Consider the following 19,193-nt stretch of genomic DNA (forward strand, 5'->3'; position numbering starts at 1 on the left):
TGCCTCTTTGATTGGCTTTTGGGCCCGTGTAGTCCAGAACATAACTGTTTGATGTTGTATCAATAATATAACAGCTGTTTAGTGTTGGCCGTCCCACCATACAATTGGCTCATGATTATGTCATCTAATCTCATTAGTGAACCATGCGATTTAAACTGGCTATAATACAAACCACTGAATAAAAACAAAGGGGTTTTTTTTAAAGCAAACTCTGGCACTGTGTGTGTGTGTGTGTGTGCGTGTGTGTGCGTGAGTGAGAGAGAGGGAGAGACGGAGGGAGGATGAAAGAGAGAGAGAGAGAGAGGGAGGACGGAAAAGGGGAGGGGGAAAGAGGAGGGGTTGGGGGAGGGGGAGGGGGAGAGAGACTTGTGGTTCTGGTGGTAGCTTTTGGATTCACAGTCCTGTAAGTAGAGTTGACCACAAAATCTAAGCTGGCCTTCTGGGAGAGTTCTGAGCCACCATACTGGTGAGCTTTTCCTCTTGAATATTTTGAGGATGAGCAAGGGATTTCACTGAAAAATGTTTGGGAGCAGATTATCTATTTCACAATGCTTGGAAGAGTTTCTTAGACCTTCACCAAAGATCTTCACCAAGGCTCCCACAATCTCCACTCATGCTTCTCTCAATAATGTAAAATAGATCACATCAGATCCTGGGAATTAATCCATAATGCTCTACAAGAGCCCCGACACCTTCTCCTTCTTAATCTCACACTGATCTCACAGTTGTCTGACGCAAGAACCAACCTGATCTCCCGGTGGCTCAGCACTTCAACTCCCCCTCCCATTCCGAATCCGACCTTTCTGTCCTGGGCCTCCTCCATGGCCAGAGTGAGGCCCACCGCAAATTGGAGGAGCAGCACCTCATATTTTGCTTGGGTAGTTTACACCCCAACGGTATGAACATTGGCTTCACCAATTTCAGGTAGTCCTTGCCATCTCCCTCCTTCTCTTCCACTTCCCAGCTCTCCCACAGCCCACTGTCTCCACCCCTTCCTCTCTTCTCCACCCCCCCACTGACATCAGTCTAAAGAAGGGTCCCGACCCAAAACGTTGCCTATTCCTTCTCTCCATAGATTATGCCTCACCAGCTGAGTTTCGCCAGTATTTTTGTCTACCTTCACTGTCTCCAATGTACTTCTCCTTGGGGTAAACAGATGGAAAGCACTCATTTAGCACCTCGCCTATATCCTCTGACTGCAAACAATCCCTCCTTTATGTTGAGCAGTCCTACCATCTCCCTGGTTACCATCTTGTTTTTAATGTTGGCATAAAATGCTTTGGGATTTTCTTTTACCCAATTTGCCAAGAAAGAGAAAGCACAAGAAGGCAGATTATTATCTGGTGTCAGATTAGGAAAAGGGGAGGCGCAACGAGACCTGGGTGTCCTTGTACATCAGTCGCTGATAGTGAGCATGCAGGTACAGTCGGCAGTGAAGAAAGCAAATGGCAGGTTGGCCTTCATTGTGAGAAGATTCGAGTTTAGGAGCAAGGAGGTCCTACTGCAGTTGCACAGGGCCCTGGTGAGACTGCACCTGGAGAATTGTGTGCAGTTTTGATCTCCTAATGTGAGGAAGGACATTTATGCCATTGAGGGAATGCAGCGTAGGTTCACCAGGTCAGTTCCCAGGCTGGTGGGACTGACGTATGATGAAAGAATGGATCGATTGGGCTTCTTTCCACTGGAATTTAGAAGGATGAGAGGGAATTTTAAAGAAACAACATTCTTAAGGTATTGGACAGGCTAGACAATAGACAATAGGTGCAGGAGTAGGCCATTTGGCCCTTCAAGCCATTCACCGCCAATCATCCACAATCAGTACCCCTTTCCTGCCTTCTCCCCATATCCCCTGACTCCGCTATTTTTAAGAGCCCTATCTAGCTCTCTTGAAAGCATCCAGAGAACCTGCCTCCACCGCCCTCTGAGGCAGAGAATGCAGGAAAAATGCTAGATGCAGGAAAAATGTTCCTGATGTTGAGGGAGCCCAGAACCAGGGGTCACAGTGTAAGAAAAAGGGGTAGGCCATTTAGGACAGATGAGGAAAAACATTTTTACCCAGAGAGTTGTGAATCTGTGGAATTCTCTGCTACAGAAGGCAGTGGAGGCCAATTCACTGGATATTTTCAAGAGCGAGTTAGATTTAGCTCCTTGGGTTAATGGAATCAAGGGATATGGGGAAAAGCAGGAACAGGGTACTGATTTAGGATGATCAGCCATGAACATATTGAATGGCGGTGCTGGCTCGAAGGGCTGAATGGTCTACTCCTGCACCAATTTTCTATGTTTCTCTGTAACACCATTCTGTGGCCCCTTTTGGCCCTTCTAATTGTGCGCTTGACTTCTTTCCTCATCTCTTTATATTTCTCCATCCTATTTACCCATTTTAAAATGGGAAAATATCAAAAAATAGATTAATCTGCACAGCGACACTGAATCCACAGAGTTTTTCAAATGAATGATGGCAAAAGGGTAATAATTATGATATGGTGGTGATAATTGCTTACTGATTTACAGATTAGTGGTGAATGAATAGAGTAATGACTTGACCTGACAACAAAAGGGGTGAATTTTCCAGTTACTATTGTGGTTAAGAGAATGTGACAAGTTTCAACAATGTCCACAAATGAAGCCATCAGATAAACGGTAAAGTACTTCAATGCATCTAGAGACCTGCTTCTGTGCAATGTTTAAATAAATTTAATGGGCAATAAAGTTAATCAAAGAAAACCGTTTGCAGCTACAGTTCATGAGACGCAGAACTATTACTCAGTGAATTAAAGTCCATGGGTACTTTCAGCAGGAGCCTCGACTGTTTCCCTGAGCTGTCTCAACAACTAGACGGAGTGAACATAGAAACATAGAAACAGAGAAAAGTGTAGGAGTAGGCCTTTTGGCCCTTCGAGCCAGCACCACCATTCAATATGATCATGGCTAAACATAGACATATCAGCCTTCCAGAGATCTAAATGACTATCCATTCCCTTAAAAGCTATTTGGCCAATAGATGGAAACAATCATTTAAAAGATGGAAATTTATTAAAAATACATTTTTACAGGATATGGATGAAAGGCCAATATTTATTTAGCCATCCTTGATAGTCTTAAGTTAGTTCAGTTTAGTTTAGATATAAAGCACGGAAACAGACCCTTCGGCCCGCCGAATCCACACAGTCCAGCGATCCCCGCACACTAACACTATCCTACACACACTAAGGACTATTTACATCTATACCAAGCCAATGAACCTACAAACCTGTACGTCTTTGGAGTGTGGGAGTTTACCGAAGATCTGGGAGAAAACCCACGCAGGTCACGGGGAGAACCTACCCTGTACGGACAAGCATCCGTAGTTGGGATCAAACCTGGGACAGAAGCTCTGGTGCTGGAAGGCAGCAACTCTACCGCTGCACCACCGTGCCACCTGAGTCCTTGAGAAGGTGGCGGAAAACTACCTCATTGAACGATTGAAAAATGTCAGAGTCATTGAGTCATGGAGATAGAAGAGCATGGAAACATGCCCAACTTCTCCATGCTGAGTTCATTGGCATTCTGGGTTAGTCTCATTTGCCTGCATTTGGCCCGTAGCCCTCTAAGCAATTCCAATCCATTTATCTGTCTATTTTGTCTTTTGAGATAAATCGTTTGTTCATCATATTGTTTGTGCAAAGCTCCAGGACATAGGCCCAACAATGGGGAACCGCTACAACTTTCCAAATCATAGTCCGTGACTTGAAGGAAACCAGGATGTTGCCAGGTACCTAGTGCTTTATTTCTTCTTGATGATGGGGACGTTGAGTGCAGGAGATGCTGTCAGAATGGTCCAGGCCAGTAACTGCTGTGTGGTTTTTTTCTTTAAGTGACCGGCGGCTATAAAGAAGATAGGTATAACATATTCCATTAACTGGCAACATATAAAATGCTTTGTGGTGGAACAGGATGTAATCCCATGGGGCATTGATGCTCTTTAAACTTTAAAGCTAAATGCAACAGATCAATACACATCAGATATTTCATTTCAATATCCACACCGGGACAGTCTTCTGTGATCTTTTTCCCTTGTTATCTTACTGTTCCGGTGCTGAGAAAGTCATTAGTTCCAGCGCTGACAGTCTCATAGAAACATAGAAACATAGAAAATAGGTGCAGGAGGAGACCATTCTGCCCTTCGAGCCAGCACCAGCATTCAATATGATCCTGCTTTCTCCCCTGATCATCCAAAATCAGTTCCCCCGTTCCTCCTTTCTCCCCGTATCCTTTGATACAATTTGCCTCAAGAGCTGTATCTAACTTTCTCTTGAAAACATCCAGTGAATTGGCCTCCACTGCCTTCGGTGGCAGAGAATTCCATCGATTCACAACTCTCTGGATGAAACAGTTTTTCCTCATCTCAGTCCTAGGTGGCCTACCCCTTATTTTTAAACTGTGACCCCCTGGCTCTGGACTCCCCCAACATCGGGAACATTTATCCTGCATCTAGCCTGTCCAATCTTTAGGCAACTTGAGGACACTATTCACGACCATACAGGCGTCACCCCGCGACCATGTGGCGACAGCCTAGTTGCTTGTAGTGGCCGAAAAAATCGCCTAAGTAGGACACGGGTTTTACATTTCATTGGAGAAGATACAGGAGTTTGGAAGCCTCAACATCCTGACTTAAGAAAAGTTTATTCTCCACTGCTATCGACACCTGAACCAAGCATCTCTCTTGCATCCCCTTGCCAGATGTGCTACTGCATAGTCTTCAAGGAACACTTGTTTTACAATACAATACAATCAGTTTTATTCGTCACATTGCACATAAGTGCAAGTGAAATGAATTTGCCAGCAGCAGAACAATGAAAAAGAACACACAAAAACACAATATAAATTTAACACAAACATCCACCCCAGCATTCATCACTGTGATGGAAGGCACAAAATTTGGCCAGTCCTCCTCCATTTCCCCCGTGGTCCGGACCTCAACTCTCCGCAGTCGCCGGTGTGGGCGTCCAGATGTGTAGACCAGGTAAAGTCCAGGTAAGTCCTGAATCGGTGCTTCATTACTTTGGTGCTTTGCTTCGCTCCCCGTTCCTCCCATCACCCTAGTCCTCCGACTAGCTTCACTGTCCTGATTAATTTTACTGATTGCATGCCTCATTGTCAGCTTACCCGCAAGCCAACAATGAACCATTCCACATTTCCTTGAACATTGTCTTCTTTGATCTATTCTTTTCACACCTTGCCTTCTCTTTTTACCCTTCCATATCTCTAGTTTCCCTCTCCCCTGACACTCAGTCTGAAGTAGGGTCTCGACCCGGAAAGTCACCCAATCCTTCTCTCCAGAGATGCTACCTGTCCCACTGAGTTACTCCAGCATTTTGTGACTATCTTCGGTATAAACCAGCATCTACTGTTCCATCCTATGCATTGTCTCACTGTTAAATCTACCTCATTGAATTAGTCCATTCTTGGCCTTTGACATTGCTTTGTACTATTTCAGATTGCACTACTATTTTGCATCAGTCTTTTGTTTTGTAGTCATTCTTATTGTTGTATTTATTACTACAGTGTATATATTATTTACTCTGAGCTTCATGTAAACAAGGAATCTGTATCTAAATGCTATAAAATTATGCTTTTACTTCCTTTCACATCAATTGATTCTCTTTGTTCTATTCACCTTTATTACAGAATTTATTGCAAATGTTTAATGTTACATGATATCCTTTTATAACATTTGAAAGATTGTCTGTATTTTGGATAAGTCAGTCTTAAATAAATAAAGTTCGAAAATTCTGAAAAAGCAAATGTTGCATTCTTCAGGCTTTTTTTAAGAGGTCAGTTCTGGAGGAAACTGACGCAGATGACATTTGGTTAGTTGATCTGAGTTTAACCTTTATCAATGTTTTTAGAGTAATGTTGAACAATCTCAGATGAATACAACAAGGTGAGGGGATGTTGGAAACGCACAGGTCAGGCAGCATCCTTTGTGGGCATTAATGCCATTTACATCATGACTCTGTGGGAAAACATTAAACACAGGGCGGCATGTTGGCGCAGCGGTAGAGTTGCTGCTTTACAGGGTTTGCAGCCCCAGAGACCCGGGTTCGATCCCGACTACGGGTGCTGTCTGTATGGTGTTTGTACGTTCTCCCGTGACCGCGTGGGTTTTCAGATTCAGATTCAATCTTTATTGTCATTGTGCAGTGTAGAGTACCGAGACAACAAAATGCAGTTAGCATCTCACCCAGAAGAGCGAACATGGAATAATGGAACAGTAATATATATATATGTACCTACAGTAGTAGTAGTGCAATTTTTCTGGGGGAAGGAGTGTCGGGGGGGGGGGGGGTGTGGGGGGGGGGGGGGAGGGGTGACTGGCAATCACCAAGGTGCAGAGTTAAGTAGTGTAACAGCCGCAGGGAAGAAGCTGTTCCTGGACCTGCTGGTCCGGCAATGGAGAGACCTGTAGCGCCTCCCGGATGGGAGGAGGGTAAACAGTAAACAATTTTCTCCGAGATCTTCGGTTTCCTCCCACACTCCAAAGACATCCAGGTATGCAGGTTAATTGGCTGGGTAGAAGTGTAAATTGTCCCTAGTGTGTTAATGTGAGGGGATCGCTGGTCGGTGTGGACTTGGTGGGCTGAAGGGCCCGTTTCTGCACTGTATCTCCAAAGCTAAAAAAAACGAAAACATACGTAACAACTGGGATTTGTTTGCAGCTTTGAGATTTCCATGCAATCTTTGGGACTTCTCGGCTGCAAAAGTGGCCATGATATAGAGAATTTTACTTCGGAGTCATGTGAGTGACTACGTGAACACCCCGCCAGCACGCATGCGCGACATAGCGTCTCACGCAGTGCACAGCGATGGGCGGGAGATCGAGCACTCCTGCAACAAGTTTAAAAACGGGACCTCCAGGTAAGTAAACTATTCTGAGGTCGTATTTTGGAAATCCTTGTTCTGCTTCTCGTTTCAGCGCCAAAGAACAAGGGAAGACAACCAAAGAAGGTCGTACCCCGTCCGACTGCGATGGGCCAGGATGGTCCCAGCAGTGGGGGGGGGCAACCGGCGGCACCTGGACCGCACACGCTTCGGTCCTCAGTCACCGACAATATCTCCGTACAGCCAAGCCCAGCGCCGCTAGCACCACAGCTCGAACAACCGCAGCGGGCTGGAGGCAAGGCTAAATGGAAGTCAGACCGGCCGGTTTACTCGGATGAGTCCGGTGCGGAAGTCTCACCGCCCGAGAGCGGCAGAAGTGGCCGTTTGGGCCGCATGGAAAGGCTCATGGAGCAAATGCTCCAGCGAGACTTGCTCCGGGAGATGGGGCAATTCTCGCCAAGGGAGCACAAGCACTCCCACTCCAGTGCACTACCAAGCACTGGCCATCGCATCACCCCCAGCAGAGGGGAGTGTTGACGACCAGGACTGGGCTGGTCAAGAACAGGGGTCACGGGCTGAAGAACACGGCAGTGTGCTGGGGGTACAGGATCAGGAAGAGCTGCTGGGAGTGGTGAACCGCTACACGGCAACACCGCGAGCGGGACGGCCATTACAGCCCAAACTGAAGGCCAGTATTGACTACCTGTCCTTTAAACCACTCCAAGAACATGTAGTCAATGAGGCGTTGGATCTTTACACGCCTCCCGAAAATTGCATATCGCTCAATATACCAGCCATTAACAGTCAAATCTGGGGGTACATTGGGCAGGGTATCCGAATCCAAGAACTCAAATTCCAAAAAATACCGAAGCTCCTGACGTCGGCTATAACTTCATATGCTCGTTCCGTGGACGGGGTTGACATGACAACCAATCAACAGGACACCCTGGCTCTGCTGTGCAACACACAGTATGAGATCAACAACCTTCGGAAGGAGGCCATAAGACCTGCCCTCTACCCAAAATTCGCAGGAGAGTGTAAAACGCCATAGATCCTGCTATTTGGCAAAGACCTACCAAAGCAAGTGAAAGATCTGGATGAAGAGTCCAAGGCATTTGGATCATGAGGGTAGGCCCCGGAATGAGCAAAACCACGCAACGCAGACGGCAGTACCCCTACGCATCCACCAGTAGGCGTCTACTTCATGGTACTGGTGAAAGCTCGGGGCCCGCACATCATCCCCGGAGGTCTTTTTTTAGGACAGGGCCCAGAGTGGGCCCCATAGAAGATGCGCCACCCCCACACAGCACCACCCCGACAGACAAGGAACCAGAAGACCAAGAAGTGAACATTCTACCAATAACAATGGAGGTAGGTGGGTCTGGTTCCTACCAGTACATAAAAGGTGGGGGACCTTTGCTAACAGGGGGGAGACTACACCTGTTTTTAGAAGCATGGAGGACTATCACACTTGACAATTATATACTAAAAAGTATTCAAGGATATAAAATTGTATTTATTCAAGAAAGTATGCCACCAGTTCAGCATGCACCCCAAAGGGGATTTACCCTCTCACTAAAAGAAAAACGCGAGGGACAAGCAGAACTGGTGAGGTTACATACAAAGGGAATCATAGGCAAGGCAAGGCAAGGCAACTTTATTTATATAGCACATTTCATACACGAGGCAGACTCAAAGTGCTTCACATAAAAACATGTCATACAATAAATGAAATCATAAAATGAAATAAAATAGAAGAACTAAAAGAAAAGAAAAACAAAATTAAAAATGCATTATAAAAAGTGCAGAAGTTAAAAGTGCAATGTAGTTAAGATTTAGCTGAAAGCTAAAGTAAACATAAAAGTTTTCAGTCTTGTTTTAAAAGTGGTCAAAGTTGAGGCAAGTCTTAAATCTTCAGGAAGTTTATTCCAGCTATTTGTTGCATAGTAACTAAATCCTGCTTTCCCATGTTTTGTATTTACTCTGGGAATCACTAGCAGATTGGTTTCAGAAGATCTTAGCGGTCTAGAAGGCTTATATAGTGGAAGCATGTCAGTGATATACTTTGGCCCTAAACCATGTAGTGATTTATAGGTGAGCAGCAGGATTTTAAAATCAATTCTCTGACATACAGGGAGCCAATGTAAGGATTTAAGAATTGGTGTAATATGCTCAGATTTTTTGGTCTTTGTTAGAACTCTAGCAACAGCGTTCTGAACAAGCTGTAGCTGCCTGACAGTTTTTTTTGGAAGACCTGCAAGGAGACCGTTGCAATAATCTAGCCTACTATTAATAAAGGCATGTACAAGTTTTTCTAAATCTTGAGCTGACATGAGTCCTCTTAATCTTGCTATGTTTTTGAGGTGATAGTAGGCCGATTTTGTTACTGATTTGATGTGACTGTCGAAATTTAAATCTGAATCCATAATGACCCCAAGATTTCTGGCTTTGTTTGAAGTTTTCAGGGACAGAGAGTGAAGGTGTTGGGTTACTCATAGAGAAATCTAAACATGAACCTTTGGAATTCGTATCAAATATATTTACAAAAAACAAAAAAGATGGTGGATGTCGCATCATCATTGACTTAACCACGTTGAATACTTTTGTTAAGTATATACACTTTAAAATGGAAACATTTGTAACTGCCAAACAATTGATTTCCAAAGGATACTTTATGGCAAGCATCGACTTAAACGATGCACACTATTCAGTACCCATTCATAAGGATCATCGTAGATACCTAAAATTTAACTGGATGGGGCAACAATGGCAGTACAAATCGTTGCCTAATGGTCTAACATCAGCCCCAAGACTGTTTACCAAGATATTAAAACCAGCCCAGGCAATATTAAAAAAACAAAAACATATTGTCATGGCATATCTTGATGATATTTTGATAATAGACAAAACCATGGAATTAGCTAATTCAGCAGCATTAGCTACTAAACATTTATTTGAAACCTTGGGGTTTGCCATACATCCAGATAAATCTAAGTTGACGCCATCCACAACTATGGACTATCTGGGATTCACAATTAACTCAGTCCACATGTCTGTAACGTTGCCAAAAGAAAAAGCAGCAGAATTGGTACAAGCCTGTAACAAATTAATGGTTAACAATCAACCAACCATTCGACAAGTGGCAAGAGTAATTGGGAAATTAGTAGCAGCATTTCCAGCTACCCAGTTTGGACCTTTGCATTATCAAAACTTACAAAGAACAAAGGTGCAAGTGTTAAAACAACATGCAGGTCACTTTGACCAAACCATGAAATTACCAATCGAAGCAATATCAGAGTTACAATGGTGGAAAGAGAACATTTGGCATAGTTCCAGTCCCATCATTATCAATAATCCAACATTAACAATACAAACAGATGCTAGTGCTCAAGGCTGGGGAGCAACTAATACCATATCCAGTACAGATGGTAGATGGAATAATCTAGAATCATCACTACCATAGACACTGGATATAAACTATTTGGAAATGTTGGGTGCGTTCAATGGATTAAAAGCTTATTGTTCAACTATGCACCATTTGCATGTCCGCTTACAGATTGACAATACCACAGTGGTGGCCTATATTAACCATATGGGCGGGATAAAATCGATATCATGTGATAATCTGGTCAACACAATCTGGCAATGGTGTGTCGATAGACATATTTGGCTATCAGCAACTTACCTACCAGGTAAGCTAAATACAGTGGCAGACACCAGGTCATGAAAATTCAATGATAACACCGAATGGATATTAAACCCCAAAGAATTTGCTGAAATTACAAAGCAATATGGCACACCAGATATCGATCTCTTTGCATCCCGACTGAATCACCAGGTACCAACATATGTCGCTTGGGAACCAGACCCTGAGGCAGCGGCGATGGATGCATTCTCGCTGAACTGGGGGAACTATTTTTTCTATGCCTTTCCCCCCTTCTGCCTCATCAGTCGGGTACTACGCAAAATATAGATGGACTCTGCTTCAGGTATTTTGGTAGAACCCGACTGGCCCAGTGGTCCTTGACAGGGTCATTGAACCACCCATGACCATTCCCAGTGGACCAGATCTACTGATCCACCCTGTCTCAGGCGAAAGTCACCCATGCCATGACAGAATAAACCTGTTTGGTTGCAGATTCTTAAAAGACCTTTACTGGACCTGGGATTGTCAAATAGGACCATGGACATGATGACAGCATCTCACCGTCTTTCCACCAAGAAACAATATCTCTCCAGTATCAGAAAATGGGAAACATACTGCTCAAGAACAGGGACAACATACAGATCAACTACCATAACTAATGTACTGGAATTGCTGTCCAGCCTTCACCACGATGAAGGTCTGAGCTATAGCACTATCAATTGTGCTAGATGTGCACTGTCAGCCTATCTGGGGCAGGCACCAGGACAACAGGCCATAGGGTCTCATCGGCTGGTGGCCAAATTAATGAGAGGGGTCTTCAATACAAACCCCGCTAGACCTAGGCACACTAAGATCTGGGATGTCAGTGTTGTCCTGACATACCTAAGGGGATGGCCACCAGCCAGATCCCTCACTCTGGAAAAGCTAACCCTGAAAACGGCTATGCTGATGGCGTTAGTCTCAGCACAAAGGGTCCAGTCCCTTTACCTACTCAGACTGGACAATATGGTCATAACATCAGACCAAATAACGTTCACTATTCAGGAGCTGGTAAAAGAGAGCAGACCAGGAACTTCAGGACTCATTATGGAATTCTGGGCGTACCCATCTGGCCCCTGTTTATGTGTCATGACACACCTACTACAATATATCAACACAACCAAAGATCTCCGAGGGAGAGAAAAGGCACTATGGGTCAGCTACAAAAAGCCACATGGTGGGGTGTCGTGTCAAACCATCTCTAGATGACTCAAACAGGTATTGGGAGCTGCTGGAGTGGATACTGATAATTTACACATCTCACTCCACCAGGGCAGCATCTACATCGGGGGCTAACAGAATGGACGTGCCATTGGACCACATTCTTGCAACAGCGGGGTGGTCCATGGAAAGAACTTTCCAAACCTTCTACAACAAGCCAATAGTAAAACCTGTTTCATTTGCAGAGAGAATTTTAGACTCTGCAAATATATAATTTAAGCCCGGGGGAGCATTATTTTCTTTGTTATTTTTTCAAATAAACATCATTATTGTTTTTTAAACAGATTCATGTTTGATTACGATAACATGCTTCCTCCCTTGGATGACTTCGGCAGTGAGTGAAGCATGGACTGTTAAACGGTTTGAAATCACAGAGCTTTAAAATCTTCACGTAGTCACTCACGTGACTCCGAAGTAAAATAGTAAGATTAAACGAGAACTTACCAGTTTGAAGTTTGATCTTTATTTTATGAGGAGTTACGATGAGGGATTATGTGCCCTCCGCTCCCACCCTCAATTATAAAGGTCAACTGGTATCTTAGTTCTCCTTATCTTTACTCTATTTATTTCAAATATTGTGTTGTTTCTGTGATTCCACACCGCTGCTTTGAAGTATGTCGCGCATGCGTGTTGGCGGGGTCTTCATGTAATCCCTCATCGTAACTCCTCATAAAATAAAGATCAAACTTCAAACTGGTAAATTCTCGTTTAATCTTACTATTAGCCATGATCTTAATGAATGGCTTATGGGCCCTATAGCCCACTCCTGTTTCTACATCTTATATTTTTGCATAACTGCAGTTATTTGACCATAAGCAACATTGCAAATAACCCTCATCCTGTCTTTCTCCTCTTCCACAAAGCCAGATTTTCAGCCGATGCTGCGAGATTATTAACTAGAAGGGGATCTAGGCTTGATTTCTCCCTTAATGCGTTCAGGGAGCTGAGGACTGATTGCAACATCATCAGTGTTGCCAGGGTGAGATTAATGAACTCGGCACAGATTGTGGTAAGCCTCACCCCTATCTCACTTACATTGCCCATCCCAGTAAACTCCTGTTTTATTAGTTCTTTAATAAACCAAGATACATTACATCAGTGTTCAACTAAGCCTCGTATGGCACATGTAGCCAATTCATAATTATATGGTGCATCCAATATTAATTAAAATAATGAGCGTTGCACTATCTTCAACATTAAGCATTACATTAAAGCCACTGGTTCATCGGTAATATGACATCTAACAAAGATCCTATTTTCAACTCCCTTGAGTCCAACCAAGCAAGCTTGATTAGTTGGGTGGTTTATGATAATAACCTGGTGGCAATCTCTGATGATAATGAAGAATTGTGTCCAAGAAAGATTAAATCAATCATGAGGAGAACAGTTTCAATAAAACCGTCCACTCAGAAAATGATCTTGACCAATATCAAAAATTCATCTGTTTCTTAATACTCTCTTAATACTCTCTCTAATCTCTAATTTTGATTTTCTGTTTTTGGATTGAATTCTGTTTTTAATTTGTGTCTCTGTGATGTCTTTATTACTTGTTATATTCCGATTATATGTTTTTATTCCAATTACTATGTAAGGTGTCCTTGAGATGTCTGAAAGACGCCCATTAAATAAAATTTATTATTATTATTATTATTATTAATCTCCTGATGTTTCTCCCAAATACACATATAATTTGTTTCCTTCCTTCTGTACAGTGCACTTTGGTCTCTACCATCTTTATCTTTCATTACAAAAAAGGGCGGTCATGGTGGCGCAGCTGTAGAGTTGCTGCCTTACAACTAATGCAGCGCCGCAGACCCGGGTTCGATCCTGACTGTTTGTGTGGAGTTTGCACGTTCTCCCTGTGACCATGTGGGTTTTCTCCGGTGTTCCGCTTTCCTCCCAAACTTAAAAGGTGTACAGGTTTGTAGGTTAGTTTAGAGATACAGCGCGGAAACAGACCCTTCAGCCCATCGAGTCTGCCCCGACCAGCGACCCCCGCACACTTACACTACCTTACACACACTATGGACAATTTACACTTAAACCAAGCCAATTAACCTGTAGGTCTTTGGAGTGTGGGAGGAAACCGAAGATCTGGGAGAAAACCCACGAGGTCACGGGGAGAACGTACAAACTCCGTACAGACAGCAGCCGTAGTCGGGATCGATCCCGGTTCTCCGGCGCTGCAAGCACTGTAAGGCAGGAACTCTACCGCTGTGCCACCGTGCCACCCTTGGTTGGGAGGATAGCGGTCAGCAGTCTTAAATTGAGCATGGGTAGGATAACTACTGGGGTTTATTAATCAAAGCCTGCAAGAGAGTCACATTGATTATGTACACGCTACATGGGGTGTGTTCCCAGTAACAGGTTCTACTGGTTGTGATTGACTCAGGCAGGACGTTGTTCTTTAAAAGACAACAAAATGCTGGAGCAACTCAGTGGGTCAAGAAGCATCCCCGTAGCACATGGATAGATGATGTTTTGGGGAGAACCCTTCTTCCGACTTTATTTCTTTTGTTGGATCTTGCCATTATCTCACCATCCTCAAGTGATAGAAAGACTGATATCATTAACACGCTGATATGAGCAAACAAAGCTGCACTGTTGGGTTTGGCTCAGACTGGGCAAAATTGGACTGAAGATTCCCTGCCCTGAGCTTCATTGCAACAGTGCAGCCCAAACAAAAAAATAAAGGACGTTAATCAGAAGACGACAGAATAAAGCAACATTAACCACTTTTCAGCAGCACTTACTATGGTGCCAGCATGACTTAATTTTGCCTTTTTCTTTACACATCCAGGCAGCTTGCCAAGTGTGTTCAGTGGGGAACTCAATCCTTCCATTACGTTATTCACAATTGTCCCCCACCTCCTTTATTTCAATCCTTTGTTTGATCCGTAGCGAATGCAAATGCTGTCACATGGGGTGGGCTTTACACAAGGAACTCAAGAGCATATTGACACTGTGAACATGTAGCCCTCCGTGGGAAAACCCAGTGCCATGGCAACCAAAGCACACTGACCACTGTGAGCAATATCGGCGGAGAAAAATATGTCAGTGAATAGAATGAAGAGGAAGGTGAGTAATGTGGTGACAATGTTGATGTCAGATCGCAGATTTAGTTCCTTTAAATATAAAGAGCCGGAAATTAGATCATCCAAAACCACAAACAGGATTCCTCTTTTTCTGTGTGTTCATTAATCCCCTGGCCACAAAATAAAAGCTATTTAACAAATGGCCAAAGAAGTGGTGAGAAGATGGCTGTGGCCGAGATCTCCAGATCCCTACATAAACAATGCTTTGCACACAGTATGATTTTACTTCGGAGTCACGTGAGTGACTACGTGAAGAACCCACTCAGTGCGCAGGCACGGCATTACGCCAGCAGTGCAACAGCGGCTGCAGCGGGAGTTAGGCGCTCCCGCTACAGAATGAAACGGACTGTCAGGTGAGTACCCTGAGGTCGGGTTTCTTTTACAGGGGAGCCTTTTTCTGCTTGTGTTTTACAGGCAGAGAAAAAGGCTCTGGAACAAAACTGCCCCCCGTTCGAAGAGGAAAGATTTCCGTCGGGGAGGGGGGCAGCAACAGGCGGTAGGAGCGTTTACCCGGTGTTCCGTATTTCCCCGACACCGTGCCGAGCCCAGCCCACTAGTACCTGAGCAGCGGGCTGGATGCATAGCCACCCGAAGAGGCATCCGGCAGGTGTTCCCGATTTCGGACGGGACGTCTCTCCACCCGCACGGGGGGAGAGAGAGCCACCTGAGCTGCTGGTGCGGCTCTCGGAGCAGGTGCCTGCGAGACGCGCTGCTTGAGGGGCGCTCTCGCTTCTACAAGGCACAAAAGCTCTAGAAGAAGGAGGTAGGAACAATTACCGGGCGCTCCGCTATCCCCATCACCGCGCTGAGCCCAGTCCCGCTAGTGCCTGAACTGTGGGCTGGATGTCTAGCCATCCGAACAGGCATCCGGCCGGTGGCGTCCGATTCGTCGGACGGGGACATGTCTCCACCTAAGTGGAGGAGAGACAACCGCCTGAGCTGCATCCAACAGCTATTGGAGCAGCTCCAGCGAGATGCGCAGAAAGAACGCTCTAGTGGAGGGAGGTCAGGCACCCCCTCCACAGTGTTCTGTACACTGCCCTCTGCTCCCTCATTACTGGAGGCTAGCATTGGTGACCAGGGCTGGGCTGGTCTGGAACAGGGGCAGGCGGACGAATTCGGGAGTATGCCAGGGGTGCAGGAACAGGAAGAGCTGTTGGGTGTGGTGGACCGCTTTGTAGCAACCCCACGGGCTGGAGCACCGCTGGAACCAAGAATGGTGGCCAGCATCAACCATCTATCCAATAAACCATTACTGGAAAAGGTGCTCGCTGAGGTGCTGGAACAACACACAGCACCAGAAAACTGTGAGGCCCTCAAAGTAAAAAGTGTCAAAAATCTGGGGGCATGTGGGGTCACACATCCGGTCCCAAGAACTCAAGCTACAGCGGATCCTAAGGCTCCTGACGTCGGCCATCACAGCCTTTGCTCGTTCCGTGGAGACCACGGAGATGGATACCTGCCAGCAGGATGTGCTGGCATTAATGTGTACTACACAATTTGAGATCAACAATCTCCGGAGGGAAAACATAAGACCTGCCCTCAATCCCAAATTTGCTGGCTTGTGTAAAGCCCCAGCTGCGGAGACGGACGCGCTGCTATTTGGGAAAGATCTCAATAAAAAACTGAAGGAGATGGAGGAAGCATCAAAAACCTTCGGCCTAATGAGGGCAGGCCCCGGGACGAGCAAACCAAGACCTCCGATACCCAAGCGGCAGCACCCCACGGCATCCACCAGTCGACGTCCGCAATATGGGACTGGTGAACGCTTGGGGTCCGCACATTATCCCCAAAGATCTTTTTTAGATCAGGGCCCGCAGCGGACCCCCTGGAAAATGCGCCTCCCCCCAACATCGCCAGCACGTCAGAACAGAACCTTCAGGAAAATGAAGAAACAGAATCGCCAATAACCATGGAGGTAGGTGGTTCCTACCAGCTTATAGAGAATAAGGGTGCTTTACTAACAGGGGGGAGATTACACTTGTTTAAAGAAGCATGGGGTATGGTCACGAGTGACAAGTATATACTCAACAGCATTAGGGGATATAAAATTCAGTTTATATCAGAAAAAACGCCGCCAGTTCAACATTGGCCCCAAAGGGTATTTTCTCCCTCCGTCAAAGAGCAACGGGAGGGACAAGCTGAACTGGTGAGACTTATCACAAAGGGGGTCATAGAAAAGGCCAAACATGAACCCTTGGAATTTGTATCCAATATATTCACCAAAACCAAAAAAGATGGTGGATGTCGCATCATCATTGACTTAACATCACTAAACAAGTTTGTTAAGTATATACCTTTCAAAATGGAAATATTTGTTACTGCTAGACAACTGATTTCCAAAGGATACTACATGGCAAGCATTGATCTCAAAGATGCTTACTATCTAATACCCATACACAAGGATCATAGCAGATACCTAAAATTTATCTGGATGGGGCAGCGGTGGCAGTACAAAGCATTGCCTAATGGTCTCACTTCAGCCCCAAGATTATTCACAAAAATATTGAAGCCAGCCATGGCAATACTAAGGAAACAAAAACATATTGTCGTGGCATATTTGGATGATATCCTCATAGTGGGGAAAACAATGGAACTGACTGTGGCAGCAGTCTCAGCTACAAAACAGCTCATTGAAACTCTGGGATTCGTCCTACATCCAGACAAATCTAAGTTAAATCTATCCACTATCATGGACTACCTGGGTTTCACAATTAACTCAGTCCATATGACTGTTACCCTGCCAAGGGAGAAAATGATTGGATTAACACAATCATGCAATAATTTAATGGTCAACAAAATACCAACTATTCGACAAGTAGCAACAGTGATTGGTAAAATGGTAGCAGCATTTCCGGCTACACAATTCGGACCTTTGCACTATCAAAAATTTACAGAGAGCAAAGGTACAGGCAATAAAACGACATACAGGTCACTATGATCGTGTCATGAAATTACCCACTGAAGCAATATCAGAGCTACAGTGGTGGGCAGAAAACATTTGGCATAGTTTCAGCCCTATCTTCATCACTAACCCTACTTTAGTTATTCAAACAGATGCCAGTGCTCAAGGCTGGGGAGCGACTAACTCCATATCCAGCACAGGTGGTAGATGGACTAACCTAGAGTCATCATTACTACTTACACTGGGCATTAACTATCTAGAGATGTTGGGCGCCTTTTATGGTTTAAAAGCATATTTATCTAATATGCAGCACTTGCATGTTCGGTTACAAATTGATAAATACTACGGTGATGGCTTATATTAACCATATGGGTGGCATAAAATCATTATCATACGACAAATTGGTCAACATGATTTGGCAATGGTGTGTCGAAAGACATATTTGGCTATCAGCTACTTACCTACCAGGTAATCTAAACACCCATGCCATGAGAAAATTAAACGCCTGGGTTGCAAGTTTGAACAGACCTTACCTGGAACTGGGATTGTCCAAACAAACCATCACCACCCTGTCGGCATCCCTTCGAACATCCACCAAGAGGCAGTACTTAACCAGCATCAAAAAAGGGAGAAGTACTGCCAGGAAACAGGGACAACATACGCCATAGCCACCAACATACTGGATTCCTGGCCTATCTACACCACGATGTAGGGATCAGCTACAGTGCCATCAACACAGCGCAGAGTGCTCTTTCTACTTATCTCAAACCAGCGCCAGGACAACAGGCGATGGGATCCCATCCACTGGTAGTAAAACTGATGAAGGGCATTTGCAATATCAAGCCCTAAGCCCAGGTATACCCATATTTGGGATATCAGTGTGGTCCTGACATATCTCAGGGAATGGCCACCAGCCAGATCCCTCGGCCTCGAGCAAGCTATACTAAAGACGCCCATGTTGATGGCACTTGTATCCGATCAGAGGGTCCAGTCACTACACCTATTGCGACTGGACAACATGATCACAGCTCCAGACCAGATCTGTCGTTATCCAGCGACTGATCAAACATAGCAGACCAGGAACACCTAATCCAGTCGTGGAATTCCGGGTTTACCCACCAGAACCACGGTTATGTGCCATGACCCACCTACTATCCTACATAGACACAACCAAAATATTCGAGGGAGATGAAAAGCCTTGTGGGTCAGTCACAAAAACCTTATGGTGGGGTACGAGCCAAACCATTGCGAGATGGCTCAAGCAGGTGCTAGAAACTGCTGGGATAAACACTAACATGTACAAATTTTATTCCACCAGGGCAGCATCCATGTCGACGGCTAAAGAATGGACATGCCTATAGACCACATCCTGGCTACAGCAGGATGGTTGGGGGGGAAAAGACCGTTCAGAAATTTTATAATA

Source organism: Amblyraja radiata, chromosome 2, assembly GCF_010909765.2.
Source record: "Amblyraja radiata isolate CabotCenter1 chromosome 2, sAmbRad1.1.pri, whole genome shotgun sequence".
NCBI classification, from domain to species: Eukaryota; Metazoa; Chordata; class Chondrichthyes; order Rajiformes; family Rajidae; genus Amblyraja; species Amblyraja radiata.